The sequence below is a fragment of the Triturus cristatus genome, chromosome 3_1 (assembly GCF_964204655.1).
Source record: "Triturus cristatus chromosome 3_1, aTriCri1.1, whole genome shotgun sequence".
Classification (NCBI taxonomy): Eukaryota; Metazoa; Chordata; class Amphibia; order Caudata; family Salamandridae; genus Triturus; species Triturus cristatus.
Window position 1 is genome coordinate 235,455,651 of NC_140583.1, and position 19,725 is coordinate 235,475,375.

The following is a 19,725-nucleotide window of genomic DNA, read 5'->3' on the forward strand; positions in this document are numbered from 1 at the left end:
AAAAGAAATCACGGCATACTGAGGAAATGGATCAAATTGCTTATGCTGAAACCTTGGTGGCCCAGTGCATTAAACTCCAGTAGCCTTAATTTCTCCTCATGTCTCTTTCATCCACCACTACACACTCTGCACCTTTACCTCCTTCTTGCGGGTTCCTTTTCATCTTTGCTTTCTCACTTTGTCACTGCTTTTCCATACTTCTCTTCCTATTCCTCTCCCCCTTCTGTATTTCTCTCTCTCTTACTCTGGGTGAAAGTCTGCTTGCCGGTGGGCCCTACCTGCAACCACCAGCTCAAAATAAGCACTGTCCATAACCCTTTGTATCCTCACCTGAGATCTGAATTGAAGTATATGCAGTTTAGAAAACTACTGAAATCCTAGATCTGCAAACTGGCTTACACTTGTTAATGAGGTTGCAATGAAATAGTTCCTACCTGCCGATTAGACACGAACACACCCTAGGTATGGACCCATATTTGTAATAGGAACATGAGCTAGTCTACATGCAGCACTATACAAAACTTCTAAATTAAAAAATCGTGACCAGAAAATGTGTTTGACTGCCCCACCATGGTCTGCTGCAATCCAATGCGGAGTGAGAGGGTTACAAAAACGTAGCAAGTCACATCTTATTTTAAAGAGAAGAACATTTCCTATTCACAACATAGTGGCCCTCTTTGAGGCAGAAAATTTGCAGTCAGTTTTTCCGGTATCTGCCTAAGTGGTCCTTAGAGAGACTAATAGCCAGGAACCTGAAATAACAACATTTAACATTCATGTAGGCTCCTAAGCGTTTAATCATTGCTTAATGGATTCCTCTCGAGACATAGTGCACTGGAGAGCAGCTCAAAGCTGCATCACATTAACCTTCACAAATGTACATTTTGCGCTGATTTTACAAGGCGATGAGTTATTGCGCTACAAGAGTCGCTTGTAATTAATCTGGCCGGCCACGACACTACATGCTGATAGGTATTTCCAGTGTCTGGGCGAGACATTTCTCAGATTCAAGCCTGGATGCGGTTGGAGTAATTTAGTGATTAAGGGTCTTTGTGTTCACTACATTGGGCATAAATCCTGCATTGTAAACAGCAGGGACTCTAACTAGCTGTACACATACTTAGCTACCTCTACAAGGGGTCCAACAGAGAACATGGGAAGTCTTTCCAGAAAGATAAACCACTTGAACTGGGGTGGTTTTGAAGCTGAAATTTTTCTAACTAGTAAATCTGCGGCTTTTCCCAACATCAAATTACATTCGTTCTCAACGTCTTTAAATTTGTTAGTAGTTACTTTTTTATTAGAAAACATAGCTCTCATTTTTTTTCTAAGGTACCAAGATATGTATAAAAAGTTAAGAGGTGCAGGGTAATATATATAGGTGGTCAGCAAATAGTTTGCCCCGTATTTGGATAATACGAAGCTTAATAGTAGCGTTACCGCACTGTACAAAGGCAACCAAACACAATTATGCATTTGTGTTGCCAAGTTTATTTTAAACGTTACATATTAATCACCATAAAAGACTAAGAGGCCCATTAGAATGTCGGGCGGATCGCCAACGCCCGCATTGCGGTGGCGATCCGCCCGACATTCTTTCCCGCCCGCATGCCAATTCCCCCGCCATATTACTATGGCGGGGGGGGACCCCGGTGGACGGAAAGACCGTCTGCCGGTTTTCCGCCGGTAGGCAATCCGCCCGATTGCCTACCGGGCGGAAAAGCTGTTAACATGGTGGCGGTGTCTGGTAGACACTGCCATCCATATTAATATGCAGGCGGGACTTCGACATTGGGGGCCCGTAGCGGGCTCCCAGGGATTCTGGGGGGTGGCGGGCTGCACATGAGGGGTACCTATGGTACCCCCCTGCATTTCAATGTACAACGTGGCAGGCACCGCACGGTGCCTGTCACGTTGTGCATTGAAAGGCACAACTTGCTTTTGTGGCATTGCGGCGAGCGGTGCTGGAGGCACCGCCCGCAGCAATGTCACGAATGCAGGATGCGCCCGCCAGTGTGGCGGGCACATCCTAATTGTAGTTGTAGGCCCGCCGCATGCATTGCGGGCGGTCCCGATTCCCGGGGGTATGGCAGGCGGACTAAGTCCGCCCGCCATACTAATGACCCTCTTAGCGTGCGAAAGCCAAAAAACTAAATTAACAGGAAGCAAAAGTTTGATCTCAATTAACTAAAATGTATATATTACGGGCTGAAATGATGTTATGTGCATTAAATAAAATGTGGGCACTACTGTCTTTAACAGTCCAGCTTAAGAAATGTAAAAGCATTCAGCAGTAGAAGATTATATGAATTTTGGCAGAACTTCAACTATACATCTAATTTATAAGCTGAACATCAGACGCATAAGCAAAATCTAATTTAAAAAAAGATTTTTTTTACTGTGGGAAATCTATACATTTAAATATTCTGATATAATGTTCCATATCGGTTATATTTTAGAAGATTTTGTAAGAACTATACATAAGTGTATGTTTCAGACACAAGGAACATTTTGAGTAAGGGAAGTAGGACTGTAATCAGAATTGCTTCACAAATCTCTGGGTGTAGATCTCCACCTGCTCCTATCCTAATCTTCTCTTATGTGCCAACCAACATGTCTGCCTTAAGTGTGGAGATCTAAGCTCACAGAGGTCGCCGTTTTTTTGTAGTTGCTATTGGAGGGACAAGGGGGAGGAACGGGAAAATAAGAACTAGTTACACAACATTGGTAGGGTTTAGAGAAATTCAAGAAGGGGTTTAAGTTGGGACTTGAAAATAATAAATCACACCCAGCAAAGAGTCAGACAATTTATAATTAAGCCTAAAAGTAAATCAAGCACCACATAGAGCCATTTACTTATACTGCAACACACTCTCATAGAAATCAATGGAGGTATGGAATAACATTGGCATGAAATTAGAAACAAATCGGAAAATAAATAGAAAAATATTTTGAATGGCCCAACATTTTTTTTAATACTTTTATATTGTTGATTTATGTTTATATAATTTAAAAAATGCCAACATTTTTCAAAGCAAAAGTAATATTGAATATGCTACTTACCAGTATGCATCTGTTCTTGGCATGTAGGGCTGCTGACATTCATATCTGTGCATAGATCGCCGCCTAGTGTTGGGTCCGGATGTTTGCACGTTGTTGTCCTGGAAGAGTCTTCGAAGTATCCTTGGATAGGTGACTCCTCCCCTGGACTACAGTGCGCATGGGCATCCTCTCCATCCTCAGATTGTTTTTCGCCATTGTGGCAGTGATGGAGTAGATACAGAAAGTGATGACCATGCTTGCAGTAATTCTGAGAGCTGCAGCTGCGACAGGCGCCGGGGAGGAGGGAGGGCGATATGAATGTCAGCAGCCCTACATGCCAAGAACAGATGCATACTGGTAAGTAGCATATTCAGTTCGAGGCATGTGGGCTGCTGAATTCATATCTGTGCATAGAATACATAGCAGTGCCCTCTATTGGCGGCGGCTACCCGTGCCAGCTGCAGCGGTCTGAAAAAGTGTTTTGAGAACAGCCTGTCCTACAGCTGCCTGCTGTTTTGACTGCACATCTACGCAATAGTGTTTTGTAAATGTGTGTGTAGTGGACCATGTGGCTGCTCTGCATATATCATGCAGGGGAATATTTCCTAGGAAGGCCATGGAAGCCCCCAACTTGCGTGTTGAGTGGGCTCGTGGTGGAATAGTTAATGTGCGTTTTGCCTTTTGATAACAGATTTGAATACACTTAACTATCCATCTGGCTATCCCTGCTTTGGAGATGGCGTTACCTTTGTGTTGTGGGGCAAAGGCAACGAACAGTTGTTTTGTCTTCCGGAAGGGTTTAGTCCTGTCGATGTAGTACATGAGGGCCCTCCGTACATCTAGTGTATGTAGTGCCCTTTCTGCAACAGTTTGTGGGTTTTGGAAGAAAACGGGCAGTTCAATAGTTTGATTCATGTGGAACTGCGATATTACTTTGGGCATGAATTTGGGGTTGGTACGTAGCACGACCCTGTTGGCGTGAACCTGTATAAATGGCTCTTGAACGGTTAGTGCCTGGAGTTCACTAACTCTTCGTAGGGAAGTGATCGCTACAAGGAAGGCCACTTTCCAGGTAAGGAATTGAATCTCGCATGAGTGTAGAGGTTCAAAAGGTGGACCCATCAGGCGTGTGAGGACCAAGTTGAGGTTCCACATTGGAGCCGGTGGGTGACTAGGTGGGATGACTCGTTTGAGCCCTTCCAAGAATGCTTTGATGGCAGGTACTCTGAATAGAGAGAGGTGCTGCCTGGTTTGCAGATAGGCTGAGATTGCGGTCAAATGGACACGTATAGAGGTATACGCCAGATTGCATCGGTATAGGTGTAAGAGGTAACAGATGATGTTTTGGATGGATGCGTCCAGCGGGTTAACGTCATTATTACCGCAATAAATGACGAACCGTTTCCATTTGGCTGCATAGCAAGCTCTGGTAGTGGGTCTCCTGGCCTCCTTGATGATGTCCATACAGTCAGGTGGCAGGTTGAGATAGCCAAACTCTAGGACTTCAGGAGCCAGATCGCCAGGTTCAGCTGTTGCGGATCTGGGTGCTGAACCTCTCCATGGTTCTGCGTCAAATGCGCGGGTTTGATCCGCAGCCTTTGATGCGGCACCACGGAAAGTTCGAGGAAGGTGGTGTACCACGGCTGGCGTGCCCACGTGGGAGCAACTAGGACGAGTGTCAGGGAGTGTTGTCGGAGTTTGCGAGCCACCAGCGGTATCAACGGTGCTGGGGGAAAAGCGTACGCAAATCTGCCGGACCAGTTCATCCATATCGCATTGCCCTGCGACTGCGGATGTGGGAATCTGGCGGCGAAGCTTTGGCATTTTGCGTTTTCGCTTGTCGCGAAGAGGTCTATCTCTGGGTGACCCCACTGCTGGAAGTACGGTTTGAGTACCGATGGGTGTAACTCCCACTCGTGCATCTGGTGGCTGTGTCTGCTGAGCAGATCCGCCATCTGGTTGTCCTTGCCAGGGAGGTGTTCTGCCATGAGGAACATGTTCCTCTGAATGGCCCACTTCCACATGCTCTGAGCCAGATGAGACAACTGTGGAGAGTGTGTTCCTCCCTGCTTCTGTATGTAGTACATTGCGGTCATGTTGTCCGTCCGGATCAACACGACCTTGTTGCACAGGTGTACTTTGAAAGCCTTCATGGCCAGGAAGATTGCCATCAGTTCCAGAAGGTTGATGTGCATCTTCTTCTGTTGTGTCGTCCATAGTCCCTGCACTGTGTAGTGGAGTACATGAGCTCCCCAACCCTGGAGAGACGCGTCCGCTGTCAGTACTATCTGTGGGACAGGCTCTTGGAACGGTCGGCCCTTGCAAAGGTTTTGTGGATTCCACCAATGCAGAGAGTTGTACGCCCGACCGCTCACCAACACTAGGTCTTTCAACTGTCCTTGAGCCTGATTCCACTGACGTGCTAGGCACTCCTGAAGTGGGCGCATATGTAACCTCGCGTGCGGGACTATGAAGATGCAGGAGGCCATCATGCCTATCAACTGCATAAACACTCGCGCTGGAAGTGAGTGATTGGGTTTGAACTTGGAGATCAGCAGTTGTATGCTGTTGATCCTCACTAAATTTGGCTGAGCTGTGGCCGCCAGAGTGTTTATAGTCGCACCTAGGTACTGTTGTACGTGTGCGGGCTGGAGATGGGACTTTGGGTAATTTAGTGAGAATCCCAGACTGTGAAGAAGGTGAATGGTACGGGACACGTGGCTTGCACATTGCTGGGCTGACCTCGCTTGAACGAGCCAGTCGTCTAGGTAGGGGTAGACGTGTATGTGCTGTCTCCGTAAATGTGCTGCCACCGTAGCTAGGCACTTCGTGAAAACCCTGGGCGCTGTTGTCACGCCGAAGGGAAGGTGTTGGAAACAGCCCACTCCCACTCCGCAGGGTGGTGGTGGACTCCCCGAACACACTGTGGTAGCTTGGCTCGAGTGGTCAGGAAACAGGCGCAGTGCTAAGCATACAATATACCCATACAATAACCATGCGTGCATCCGTTCCAAAAACGACTCTACACCGTAAAAATTATGAAAATATTCTTTCTTTATCTTTTTCTCTTAGTTGCTGATTGGAAAAATAAATAGGTCAATCACAATATACAAATTTCAATTAGTGCAGGTCAAATAAATATTGGCTGTTTGATGAAATAAATAGGGGTGATCATAAATAACAGGGCATAAATACAAGTGCAATATATACAGACAATTAAATACTTTGAGGCAATAAATACTGTACCAATAAATATTGTACACCAACAAGTCCTGTGGACCTATAAATATAGTGCAGCAATAAATAGGTAAAAACTCAATAAATACAGTACCCCCCAATAAATAATTAAAAGTATACAGCAACACTCATATAATCAGATGACACTTCAATTCTTAAGGGCTGATTTGGCCCAGGCACAGCTTGTAGGGTTGTGGAAGGCTTGAGGGGGGGGGCTACTCCCTGGCTGGGACAAGGCTGAGGCCTAAACTGAGGTAGATCAAAGGGGGGAATACCAATGCCCTGGCTTTCTCTCTCCACACAACCTCTCTAGGTTAGTCCCAGTTCACCCCTGGCACAGTCAGGTTGGTTTCAGCACCTCCCTAGCCCCTTAGAGCAGTCTCTCAGGTCTCCACAGGGCCTTAGGCGCCCCCTACTCCACTTACTGCCCTTTTTCTGATGTTCCGACGCCGCTGGAGTCGTGTCGACGCCGTGAGGCGGTTCCGGTTCGGTCTCGGCGGCCTCGGCACAATGTCAGTTCTTTGACGACGCCGGTAGGCGGTTCCGGTCCGATGTCGGTGGCCTCGGTTCGATCTCGACCTCCGATTCGACGGCGTCGGGCAGTCTCTTCACGATGTCGACTTCGGGCGGCTCCGGTCCGATGGCGCTCTCGGCTCCGATGACGTCGGCCGGCCTGGCCTCGATGTCGACTTCCGGCAACTCCGGGGTGCGATCCTCACCCCCGACCTCCGGTGTTCCTCCTCACAGGTTCCGGGCGACTCCGGAGTGCGATCCTCACTCCCGACCTCCGGTGCTCCTCTACCTCGGTCTCCGACGACTCCGGAGGGCGGACTTCACTCCTCCGATGACGCCGCTCGCTCGACCTCGGTTCACTTCCTCCTCGACCTCTGGTATTCCTCACGACCTCCGTCGGCGCCCTCTCACGACCTCAGGCGGCTCCGGGTACGACGTCTGCTACTTCAGTCAGCGCCGCTTCTCCACCTCGGGCTCCAGATCTTCAGGCTACTCGACGCCGGACTCCAGGGAAACCAGTTCTCAGGTCAGAATCTTGCTGTTTTCTTGGTTCTAAGGCCTGTTCCTGCTGTCCAGGTCCTTAGGATGGGTTTTTCTGTCTTCTTCCCACACAGGGCTATAGGCTGGGATCCATCAGTAGGGACAAGTATCAAGGGTGGGTTTATGGACCCCACTCCAGGCACAAGTTTCCACCCCTGCTGCTTCACTCCTTCCTCCTTCACTGTTGTGCTCCTCTCTCTTCACCAGTCAGGTGCCAACTGCCAGCTCCAACTGCCAACACTCTGTCTTAACCTCCCAACATTCTAAACCGCCTCCAACTGTCACAGAGTTCTGGAATCTCCTGGAATGTTCTGGAAGGTGCTGGTAGGTTCCAGTGGATGCTGGTGATGTCACAGGTGGCCACCATTTTGTGCTTCAGGCCCTCAGACAGAAGTTTCAGGGGTAGCTAAAATGGCTCCCTGAATCTGCAGCAACACTAAAAAGTCTGGTGGTTCCCAAAAAGGAAAAATTCAAACAGGGTTTGAGGCAAAAGTGGGACAAAATAAATAATGATGAGGAGGGACCACCCAAAGGGCTGACAGGTCTAACACGCGTCCCCCCCAGCTGAAAGTGGGGAGAGCTACCCAACCCCTTGGGAGTTCTCATCACTAAGGCGGAAATACCTTGAGAGACCGTCTGCATTGGCGTGGTCCACTCCAGGCCGATGTTCCACCTGAAAGTCCATCCCCTGTAGGGAAATAGACCACCTCAACAACTTGGGATTCTCCCCCTTCATTTGCATCAGCCAACGAAGGGGTCTGTGGTCGGTCTGAACCAGGAAGTGCGAGCCAAACAGGTATGGCCGCAACTTCTTCAGAGCCCATACCACTGCAAAGGCTTCACGCTCTATTGCACTCCACTTCTGTTCCCTGGGAAGTAGTCTCCGGGATAGGAAGACCACGGGTTGATCCAGACCCTCTTCGTTGAGTTGCGATAACACTGCCCCAATGCCATGTTCTGATGCATCTGTCTGGACAATGAACTTCTTGGAAAAGTCTGGGGCCCTTAAGACCGGGGCCTCGCACATGGCTTTCTTCAATCTCACAAAGGCCTGCTGACAGGCCTCCGTCCAGACTACCCGTCGAGGTTGTTTCTTGGACGTGAGCTCCGTGAGGGGGGCTACGATGGTACCGTACCCCTTCACGAAGCGGCGGTAATATCCCGTGAGGCCCAAAAATGCTCGGACCTCAGTCTGTGTCTTGGGGGGTTCCCAGGCCATGATGGCCTCGATCTTCGCCTGGAGGGGTTGCACCGCTCCCCTACCCACCAAGTGTCCAAGGTACACTACCGACCCCTGCCCGATCTGGCACTTGCTGGCCTTGATCGTCAATCCAGCTTGTCTCAGGGCCTGGAGAACAGCTTGCAGGTGACGCAAGTGATCCTCCCAGCTGTTACTGAAGACGGCTATGTCATCCAGATAAGCAGCAGAGAAACTCTCCATTCCGGTGAGGATCTGGTTTACCAGGCGCTGAAACGTGGCAGGTGCGTTCTTGAGCCCAAAGGGCATCACACAGAACTGGTAGTGGCCATTGGGCGTGGAGAAGGCTGACCTTTCCCTTGCTCCATCAGTCAACGAGATCTGCCAGTACCCCGAAGTAAGGTCAAAGGTACTTAGATATTGGGCAGCTCCCAGCCGGTCAATCAATTCATCCGCCCTAGGGATCGGATGAGCATCAGTTTTTGTCACTGAATTCAGTCCCCGATAGTCCACACAGAACCTCAGTTCTGGTTGGGCACCCGGTGGTGCAGCTTTTGGTACTAACACCACCGGACTGGACCAGGGACTGCTAGAAGGTTCGATCACTCCTAGCTCCAGCATCGTAGTGACTTCACTATGAATGCTGGCCTTCACCTTGTCTGACATCCGGTAGATCTTGGACTTCACAGGTGGGCTGTCTCCTGTGTCCACGTCATGGACGCACAGGTGAGTCCTACCCGGGACAAGGGAGAACAACGAAGAGTACTGCCCCAGGACCTGGCGACAGTCCTCCTGCTGTTCAGGAGTTAGAGATGGGGAGAGAATCACTCCCTCCACCGACCCATCCTTTTCTTGAGACGCAAACAGATCAGGGAGAGGCTCGCTTTCCACGTCCTCTCCTCCGTCAGTCACCATCATCAAGATGACTTCGGGCCTCTCGTGGTGGGGTTTGAGGCGGTTGGCATGCAGCACCCGCAGGGGCTGACGAGGGGTCTTCAGGTCCACCAAGTAGGTAGCCTTACCCTTCTTCTCCAACACCTCAAAGGGTCCTGACCAGCGATCCTGGAGGGCGCTAAGCTCTCCGGGTTCGATCACCCACACCTTCTGGCCAGGCTCCAACTCCACCGGGTGAGCATTGTGGTCATACCACGCCTTCATTACCGCTTGGCTGGCTTCCAAGTTGTCAGAAGCTTGCTTCCACAACTTAGCCATTTGGCTCCGGAAGGCCAGCATGTAGCTCACCACATCCTGGGGAAGCTTTCTGGGAGTTCTTTCCCATCCGTCTCTCACCAGGTTAAGAGGTCCACGTACAGGGTGCCCATACAGAAGCTCGAAGGGGCTGAAGCCCACTCCCTTCTGTGGCACTTCCCTGTAAGAAAAAAGTAAACAGGGTAGGAGGACGTCCCATTTCCTCCGCAGGCTTTCAGGCAGACTTCTGATCATGCCTTTCAAGGTTTTGTTAAACCTCTCCACCAGACCATTGGTCTGGGGGTGGTAAGGAGTGGTGAACCGGTAGGTCACTCCACACTCCTTCCACATTGCCCGCATATACGCTGACATGAAGTTGGTCCCCCTGTCGGACACAACTTCCTTGGGAAAACCCACTCGGGTAAAGATTCCCATCAGGGCCCTAGCCACAACAGGTGCTGTTATGGTCCTCAGAGGTATTGCCTCTGGGTACCGTGTGGCATGATCCACCAGGACCAGGATAAACCTGTGACCAGCTGATGTTGGCGGATCTAACGGACCCACAATGTCGATGCCCACCCTTTCAAAGGGGGTGCTAACGACAGGAAGTGGTTCCAGGGGAGCTTTCAGCTTCACCCCTGTTTTCCCACTGGCTTGGCAAGACACACATGTCCGGCAGTAGGTATCGGACGACACTTTCATCTGAGGCCAATAAAAGTGTGGGACAAGACGGGCGAAGGTCTTGTCTTGCCCCAGGTGTCCTGCCAATGGTATCTCGTGAGCCAACTCCAGAAGGAAGGCTCGATAACGTTGAGGGACTACCAAGGCTCGTGTCGATCCATGTAGGGGTGCCTTAGGTTCACTGTAGAGGAGGCCATCCTCCCAGTAAACACTGTAGTTCCCTTCAACGTTCCCTGCTGCCTGGGCTTCGGCCTGTCGCCTCAGCCCCTCAAGGGTAGGGCACTCCCTCTGGCCCTGGCAGAATTCCTCCCTGGACGGGCCTCCCTCCACGTGCCACTCGGCCGGGATGGGTAGGTCCTCCAGGTTGGTAACGTCCCCCTCCGCAGACTCCTGGTCCACCACCTCCGGTGGCCTATCCGTCCTACGGGGTGGAGACGCCGAGGCAGGCTCCTCCTGTCCTCGGTTCTTCCCTTGACTGGCAGCTGGCTGGGCCTTTGTTCCAGGCTCCAGCCGAAATGAACTCCCTCTTCGGGTAGTCGTGGACCTTGTGCTAACACAGGCCCAGTCAGGTGTACCCAGCATCTCGGTGTGAGTCCGGTATTCCACCTCCTTCCAAGCGTTGTGCTCCATATCATTCCCCAGCAGACAATCGACTGGCACGGCAGGGCTTACGGCAACTCGAAGTGAACCTGCAACCCCCCCCCCATTCAAAGGGAACCTCGGCCACGGGATAGTGACCTGTTCTGCCGTCAGCCATCGCGGCTGGGTGGAGTACATCGGGAATTACCTGCTCTGGAGACACCAATTGACTACGCACCATAGTCATACTGGCTCCTGTGTCTCTCAGAGCCTCCCCTCTTTGGCCGTTGATGGTGATCCACTGCCCATACTTTGCGGTATTTGCGGGCACCTGGATCTTAGGAACCATCTCCCGTTCTCCCAGGGACACTAAAGTGACACCCGCCCACTCCCTTCCCCTAGTTAAGGGCATCTCCTCCCCGAGCACTACACTAGCTACTCCGGGGGGCTTTCCTCCAGTGGGAGGGGGTGATCGTTTCTGACACTTCGGATCTCCTTTATAGTGTCCAACGCCACCGCACTCGTAGCAATGGACAACCCTTGGCTGCTGACTCTGGCCAGGATTAGGGTTTCTGGGTGGGTTAGCCTTAGAGGTGAATCCTGTTCCCTTCCCTTGGAAGTTATTTTGGGGGCCTTTGGAGAACTCCTTTTTCTTTTCCCCTCCCTCTTTCTTCTGGGGGGCGCCCTGTCCGGCCTTTTGAGTATCCCCTCCAGTCCCCCTTGTGGACACCCGGGTACTAGCCCAAATGTCCGCCTCCTCAGCAAGCTTCCGGGGGCTGGTCAGCTTGCTATCCACCAGGTGTTGCCGCAGTTCAGGGAAACATTTCTCGAGTAGGTGTTCCTTCAGTACTAGGTCAAACAGCTCCTCGTAGTTCCTTACTTCACTGCCCTGAATCCAACCTTCCAGTGCCTTCTTTGCATAGTCCAGGAAGTCCACCCAATTCTGTGTGCCCAGTTTGTGACTACCCCTGAACTTCTGTCTGTACTTTTCAGGTGTTAGACCAAACTTTCTGATGAGCGCCAGTTTCATGGTGGGGTAGTGGGTCTGCTCATCCTCTTCGAGGGCCAATAAAGCATCCCTACCAGCTGGAGGCATGTACTTATACAATCCCCCTCCCCAGTACTTCACTGGAACCCCATGGGCCCTCAACGAGACCTCGTAGGCTGCTAGCCACTTGGCGATGTCGTCACCCGCCCCATAGCTAGCTACTATGTCCTTTGGCAGGTAGGGTTTGGATTCCCTGGTGATTTCTTGGTTTTGGCTGCCACCATTAGGAACAGGTTGTGCCCCGATTCTCAAAATCTGAAGATCTATTTCTTTCAGTCGCAATTCATGGGCCATCCTCTGCTCCTCCTTTTCCTTCTCCAGCTTTGCTAAGTCCCATGTGAGCTGTCTTTTCTCCCTCCGGTCTGCTAACTCCACTTCAGACAAGCCCCCGCTAGAGGCACGGCTGCCCCCCCCTAGAAAGTGTCCTGGGCCCTGCGGACAGGTTCCCCACCTCAGGTTGGTACATCTCAGCCCCCTCGGGGTCAGGCTCTCCATCCCTGTCTTCTTCCTCAGCCTTGCTTTCCCTGCGTGCCTCCCCCCAAGCCCTTAAGCTGGTTTGGAGTGCACCCTTCTTTGCTCCTGGGGGACAGTACACCCCCTCCCGCTGGCAAAACTCCCTGAGTTGGGCCACAGTGTACGTTTCTAGATTTTCTAGTACAAACTCCATCTTGTCCACTCAGGTCAGAGGACAGGTTTTGTGCAGTAACAATGCAGGGGGGTACCTTTAATAATACCTCCTCCCACCACCAGAGTAAATTTGGAAAAAACAAAAACCCACAATTAGGAAGGCCGCTGTGAGAAAACTCCCGGTGTAGGCCTATGGACTACCCACAGTTATTGTTGAGTATATGTAGGCACAGCTCTATCCCACCACTGAACACCAATTTATGTTGGAAACAGCCCACTCCCACTCCGCAGGGTGGTGGTGGACTCCCCGAACACACTGTGGTAGCTTGGCTCGAGTGGTCAGGAAACAGGCGCAGTGCTAAGCATACAATATACCCATACAATAACCATGCGTGCATCCGTTCCAAAAACGACTCTACACCGTAAAAATTATGAAAATATTCTTTCTTTATCTTTTTCTCTTAGTTGCTGATTGGAAAAATAAATAGGTCAATCACAATATACAAATTTCAATTAGTGCAGGTCAAATAAATATTGGCTGTTTGATTAAATAAATAGGGGTGATCATAAATAACAGGGCATAAATACAAGTGCAATATATACAGACAATTAAATACTTTGAGGCAATAAATACTGTACCAATAAATATTGTACACCAACAAGTCCTGTGGACCTATAAATATAGTGCAGCAATAAATAGGTAAAAACTCAATAAATACAGTACCCCCCAATAAATAATTAAAAGTATACAGCAACACTCATATAATCAGATGACACTTCAATTCTTAAGGGCTGATTTGGCCCAGGCACAGCTTGTAGGGTTGTGGAAGGCTTGAGGGGGGGGCTACTCCCTGGCTGGGACAAGGCTGAGGCCTAAACTGAGGTAGATCAAAGGGGGGAATACCAATGCCCTGGCTTTCTCTCTCCACACAACCTCTCTAGGTTAGTCCCAGTTCACCCCTGGCACAGTCAGGTTGGTTTCAGCACCTCCCTAGCCCCTTAGAGCAGTCTCTCAGGTCTCCACAGGGCCTTAGGCGCCCCCTACTCCACTTACTGCCCTTTTTCTGATGTTCCGACGCCGCTGGAGTCGTGTCGACGCCGTGAGGCGGTTCCGGTTCGGTCTCGGCGGCCTCGGCACAATGTCAGTTCTTTGACGACGCCGGTAGGCGGTTCCGGTCCGATGTCGGTGGCCTCGGTTCGATCTCGACCTCCGATTCGACGGCGTCGGGCAGTCTCTTCACGATGTCGACTTCGGGCGGCTCCGGTCCGATGGCGCTCTCGGCTCCGATGACGTCGGCCGGCCTGGCCTCGATGTCGACTTCCGGCAACTCCGGGGTGCGATCCTCACCCCCGACCTCCGGTGTTCCTCCTCACAGGTTCCGGGCGACTCCGGAGTGCGATCCTCACTCCCGACCTCCGGTGCTCCTCTACCTCGGTCTCCGACGACTCCGGAGGGCGGACTTCACTCCTCCGATGACGCCGCTCGCTCGACCTCGGTTCACTTCCTCCTCGACCTCTGGTATTCCTCACGACCTCCGTCGGCGCCCTCTCACGACCTCAGGCGGCTCCGGGTACGACGTCTGCTACTTCAGTCAGCGCCGCTTCTCCACCTCGGGCTCCAGATCTTCAGGCTACTCGACGCCGGACTCCAGGGAAACCAGTTCTCAGGTCAGAATCTTGCTGTTTTCTTGGTTCTAAGGCCTGTTCCTGCTGTCCAGGTCCTTAGGATGGGTTTTTCTGTCTTCTTCCCACACAGGGCTATAGGCTGGGATCCATCAGTAGGGACAAGTATCAAGGGTGGGTTTATGGACCCCACTCCAGGCACAAGTTTCCACCCCTGCTGCTTCACTCCTTCCTCCTTCACTGTTGTGCTCCTCTCTCTTCACCAGTCAGGTGCCAACTGCCAGCTCCAACTGCCAACACTCTGTCTTAACCTCCCAACATTCTAAACCGCCTCCAACTGTCACAGAGTTCTGGAATCTCCTGGAATGTTCTGGAAGGTGCTGGTAGGTTCCAGTGGATGCTGGTGATGTCACAGGTGGCCACCATTTTGTGCTTCAGGCCCTCAGACAGAAGTTTCAGGGGTAGCTAAAATGGCTCCCTGAATCTGCAGCAACACTAAAAAGTCTGGTGGTTCCCAAAAAGGAAAAATTCAAACAGGGTTTGAGGCAAAAGTGGGACAAAATAAATAATGATGAGGAGGGACCACCCAAAGGGCTGACAGGTCTAACAGAAGGACTTTGAACTGATAGTGCTGCCCCTGAACAGTGAACCTGAGGTACCTTTTGTGTGAGGGGTGGATGGGTATGTGAAAATACGCATCCTTGAGGTCCAGTGATGCTAGGAAGTCTCCCTGCTTGAGAAGCGGAAGGACTTGCTGTAGAGTGAGCATGTGAAAGTGCTCTGAAAGAATGTACTGGTTCAGGGGTCTCAGGTCTAATATAGGCCTGAGCGACCCGTCCTTTTTTGGGATTAAGAAGTAGAGGGAGTAAACCCCCGTGCCCTGCTCGTGGATGGGTACGACCTCGATAGCGCCTTTTAGAAGCATACTTTCTACCTCTTGCTGTAAGAGCGTTAAGTGCTCTGAGGACATAGGACGGTTTCTTGGTGGTATTGTGGGTGGAGTGGAGGTCAACTCCAGACAGTAACCGTATTTTATAATATCTTTGACCCACCTGTCCGTGGTGATGGAGTTCCACATGGACAGGAACCGTTGTAGCCTTCCCCCGACAGGTGTTATGTGGTCGGGAGGAAGGGAGAGGGCGTCACTGCTTGTTCTTGGGGGAGGACCTGGTGTTGCCGTAGCCACGTCCTCTGCCCTTGGTACTGGAGCCACGATAGCCACCTCGGGTGTTCTTATCGTAGGTGGTCTGCGTATTGCCCTTGTTATATGTTTGTGGTGACCCCTGTCCTCTGCCTGCTCCCTTGTTTCCGGGGCGACGAAAGGAGCCGCTCCGAAAGGACTGAGTTTGTAGGGCGCCCATGGACTTTGCAGTGTCCGTGTCCTTTTTTATCTTCTCGAGGGTGGTGTCAACCTCAGGCCCGAACAAATAGTCGGGGTTGACGGGCTGGTTAAGTATATTGTTTTGTACCTCAGGCTTGAATCCTGAGATACATAGCCAGGCGTGACGTCGTAGGATGACGCTAGTGTTGATGGCTCTGGCAGCCGTGTCTGCGGCGTCTAGTGCACATTTGATGGCAGCATTTGTGAGTAGCTGTCCCTCTCTGATAAGGATTTCTGCACCTTCTTTGTAGGGGTCAGGGAGGTGTTGAAGAAGTTGTTCCAGCGTGTCATAGTGCGCTCTATCGTAGCGAGCGAGGAGCGCTTGAGTGTTAGCTATGCGCCATATGTTTGCAGCTTGTGCGGCAACTCGCTTGCCGGAGGTCTCTAGCACCTTGGACTCTTTGTCCGGGGGAGGAGCGTCACCCGTTGTCTGCGAGTGTGCCCTCTTGCGGGCATTCGCCACAACGATGGAGTCGAGTGGTAATTGGCCTCTGATGTAAGTAGGATCCCCAGGTGCTGACCTGTATTTTTTGTCGATCCTGGGGTTTATCACTCGTGCCCTGGTGGGTTCCTTGAAAATGTCAGTGGCTGGCTTGAGGACCCCCTTCAACATTGGCAGAGTTTTTACATGTCTTTCTGAGGATGCAAAGGTGTCCATTAGAAAGTCATCTTCGATGATATCAGAGTGAAGCTGCACATCGTGGTTGTTTGCCGCACGTTCAATCAGAGCGTTGAACGCTGCAGTATCCTCTGTGGGTGATGTTTTTGCCCCATATAGCTGTGGGTCCTGTGCATCCAGAGGTGCACTGGGGTCTGCAGGGTCGCCCCAAGTTTGGTCAGGGTCCTGCTGGTCATCAGGGTCCGTGTCCACATGGTAGGGGACTTGTTCATCCATGTAGTCCCCCAATGCATCCGTGTCGGAGCGTGTGGGGGAGGCCCGGTGTGGATCCTGGTAGGGTGAATGGAAAGGTTCATACAGGAGAGGTTCTGAGTCCACCGGCAGCTTCCTCTTTAGCGGGATCCTGAAAGGTTCCAATGGCGGTTCCGAAGTTATCCTTCGGTCGTGGAGAATCATCCTGCCAGTGTTGGCGTCGATGACGTGTGACGGAGGCGTCTCAACAGGTGTAACCGTAGTCTTGGTGACCCGTGTCCTGAGTTGAAACACCTTCGGAATTGTGGATGGAGGCAAACCGAAGGTAATGTTGGTCGGCGCCGACGAAACCGCTGGAGCCCCGATCGAACCGGAACCCGACGGGTCCTGGAGGGCAGCCGTGGTTTTGCAGCCTGGCTGTGCACCAGGTCGTACTCGGGGCGCCTTAGAGGACGTGGCCCCGGTCTGGGTCGCGGCTGTAGATATCTTCGGCGCCAGTGGTGCATCGAGTCGAGGTGCGGAGACCACCGTCGACGTCTTCGACACGTGAGGTTTTGGTGTCGTCGAGGGAGTGATGCGAGGCGTAGCAGGCGGTACGGCCCTCGGTGTCGGCGGCGTCGAAGCCGGTAACCGAGCAGGTTTGTCGGCGCCGATGACCTTCTTCCGTTTGTCGACTCCCACGTCGCCCCTTTCGAGTTCGGCACCGAAGTCGCTCTTGGTGCGGTCGGTGCCGACACGGTGCGCTGGCGTCGAAGGTGTGGAAGGCTTCGATCCGACTTGCGCCACTTTCAGTTTCGGTTTCGTAGGAGCTTGAGCAGCTTTCGGTTTCGGTTTCGTGGAAGGGAAACCAGCTGATTTAAGCGGTAATGGCTGCCGCTGAACGTCCGAGGCCGGGCCCGAGGGCGGGGCCGAAGGACTGTGTGATAGGTCTCGGGTAAGGCCCGAAGGCGATCCCTCGACCGGAGCCATAGTCTGTGGCACTGGTGAGTTTTCGGTTTGAACAGGTAGGCCTTGCTCATCATCGGCGCTACTCTCTTCGGCCCCTAAGGCCTCCTCGTCGTCTCCTACCTCGGTGTCGTCTTCACCTCTGTGGAAGAGTGACTCTTCGGCCTCGTCCGATCCGGGGTCGTGGTCGGAAACGGGACCGGAGGGTAAGACTTCTACTTCTTCGACGTCGTCGGCTTCGTCGAAGATGTCAGCTGGGGCCGGTGCCGCGTGCTGCGCCTCGAGCCTCGCCGCTCGACGATTCCGCAGAGTCTTCTTGGAACGGAATCGGGCACAGGCCATGCATGTCGATTCGTCGTGGTCCGGCGAAAGGCATTTGTTGCACACCGGATGGACGTCGATGTGTGGGTACTTCGCATTACATACCGGACACCTTTTGAATGGCGTCCTCGATTCCATCGTCGAAGTAGTCGATGGACAGGTAAATGCGAACAAAGTCGGTGCTGAAAGTCAGTAAACTAACAGATAGTATCGAAACCCGATCGATAAACAGTACCGACGCGAACTAAAGGCCTTGTGGCCTCGACAAAAGTTTTTCCTAACTTGAGCTAAGATAGCACATCCGAACCCAATGGCGGAAAAAAACAATCTGAGGATGGAGAGGATGCCCATGCGCACTGTAGTCCAGGGGAGGAGTCACCTATCCAAGGATACTTCGAAGACTCTTCCAGGACAACAACGTGCAAACATCCGGACCCAACACTAGGCGGCGATCTATGCACAGATATGAATTCAGCAGCCCACATGCCTCGAACAAATCACATATTACAACAAGATTTCAAATATGCAGCACACCTGCTGCTGCAAACGGGGAGAGATGTGTACAGTCAGGGCTTCCACAAACCCATCAACAGATGAACCTCTTAATAACAGCAATCACACCCCGCTTCCCCACATTTGACTGTGTTAGCGAATGCCTTAGTTGCTGTGTCCCTCATTTTCAGTAATAACTATCTTGAAGAGGAGAGGTAGAAAAAATAAGAGGAGCAAGAAGATTTACTAAAAGGAACTACTAGGTGTGTTTTATGATAGGTTTGTTAAGTGTATTTAAAGTGTAATGTGCTATCAGTTAGTGTAACTTGTTGTTAGATAGACAGACATGTGCCTGAAAATAGCTCATGAGTGAATGACTATGGGCATGAGAGAGTGACATTAGTGGTGATACCATACCTAGTTAAGAAGGAGGGTTATGGAGTTCTTAACTGGCCTTAATTTGGAAACAGATAGATCATATGGAAAGTCACGGTGCATGGTGGTGAGGAGCAGGGGGAATAAGATGGAAATGGGAATTCTAGGTCTGTCTCTGGGAACAGCACCTGCCAGCTGCATCCTCGAGGTTCAACTTCACCTGTCTTTGCTACTCTTCTGACACATTTTCTTAACATGTGCCTCCATCCTTAATGTATGTGAATAGTCTGTCAGCTCATGCCATGTATCTGCCTACGCGGATACGAGTGAAGCCAGGTCACATGGTAGGTATTAACTTAAACGTGTTCTTGTCTTGCGCTTAGTCCCGGCAGAGGGACGCTGGCATTCTAAAGCCTTGGGTGCTGCTCCTGGGTAATTCTTTCAGATTCCTAGCAACGCCCCTCTCCGACCTCATTACTTCGGCATCTCTGTAATGTGGAAGAGGGCCCCCATAGCAAATGTGAGTGCCAATAGTGATCGTGAGGTGAGAACACATTTAAGTTAATACCTACCGTGTGACCTGGCTTCACTCGTATCCGTATTCGAGCCCGAAATAGCGTTGAAATCACAGAAAACCACACCAGAGACCACTAACGAACTTGCCTCACGACTCACATAAGAAATCTCTTTCAACGCTGCAGTTCATTCTACCATTGAATGCGTAACATCTCTTGCACTTACCTTCGTTTTCATGAAAGAGTCCGACTTAGTCCTGGTCCTGAGGAGAACCTCCAAAGAAAAATTGGGTTCTAAAACGCGTCGACCACACACAGCTAGCCGCAACCATCATCATTTCACTGAATGATACAGTGTACAAACAAGGCACTCCGCCTGTTCCAACGTAAATGTCGGCTAGCTGTTTATAGCAGGTTACAGTAACGTAAAGAATAAACAAGTCTGTACCGCTATTATTTCCTTTCTAAATTAAGGACTGGTCATTCATGTTGCTAATGTTTTTTGTTTCATAATTGTCTAATGTAAATTGTATCGTATTTATTATTGAT

At 51.1% G+C, this 19,725-nt stretch overlaps 1 protein-coding gene across 1 annotated transcript in view; it reads left to right on the top strand.

Moving 5' to 3' along the window:
• Nucleotides 1-19,725, top strand: part of ALDH1A2 (aldehyde dehydrogenase 1 family member A2) — a 258,338-nt gene that overhangs the window by 33,222 nt on the left and 205,391 nt on the right. The gene's annotated exons all lie outside the window — the stretch shown is intronic.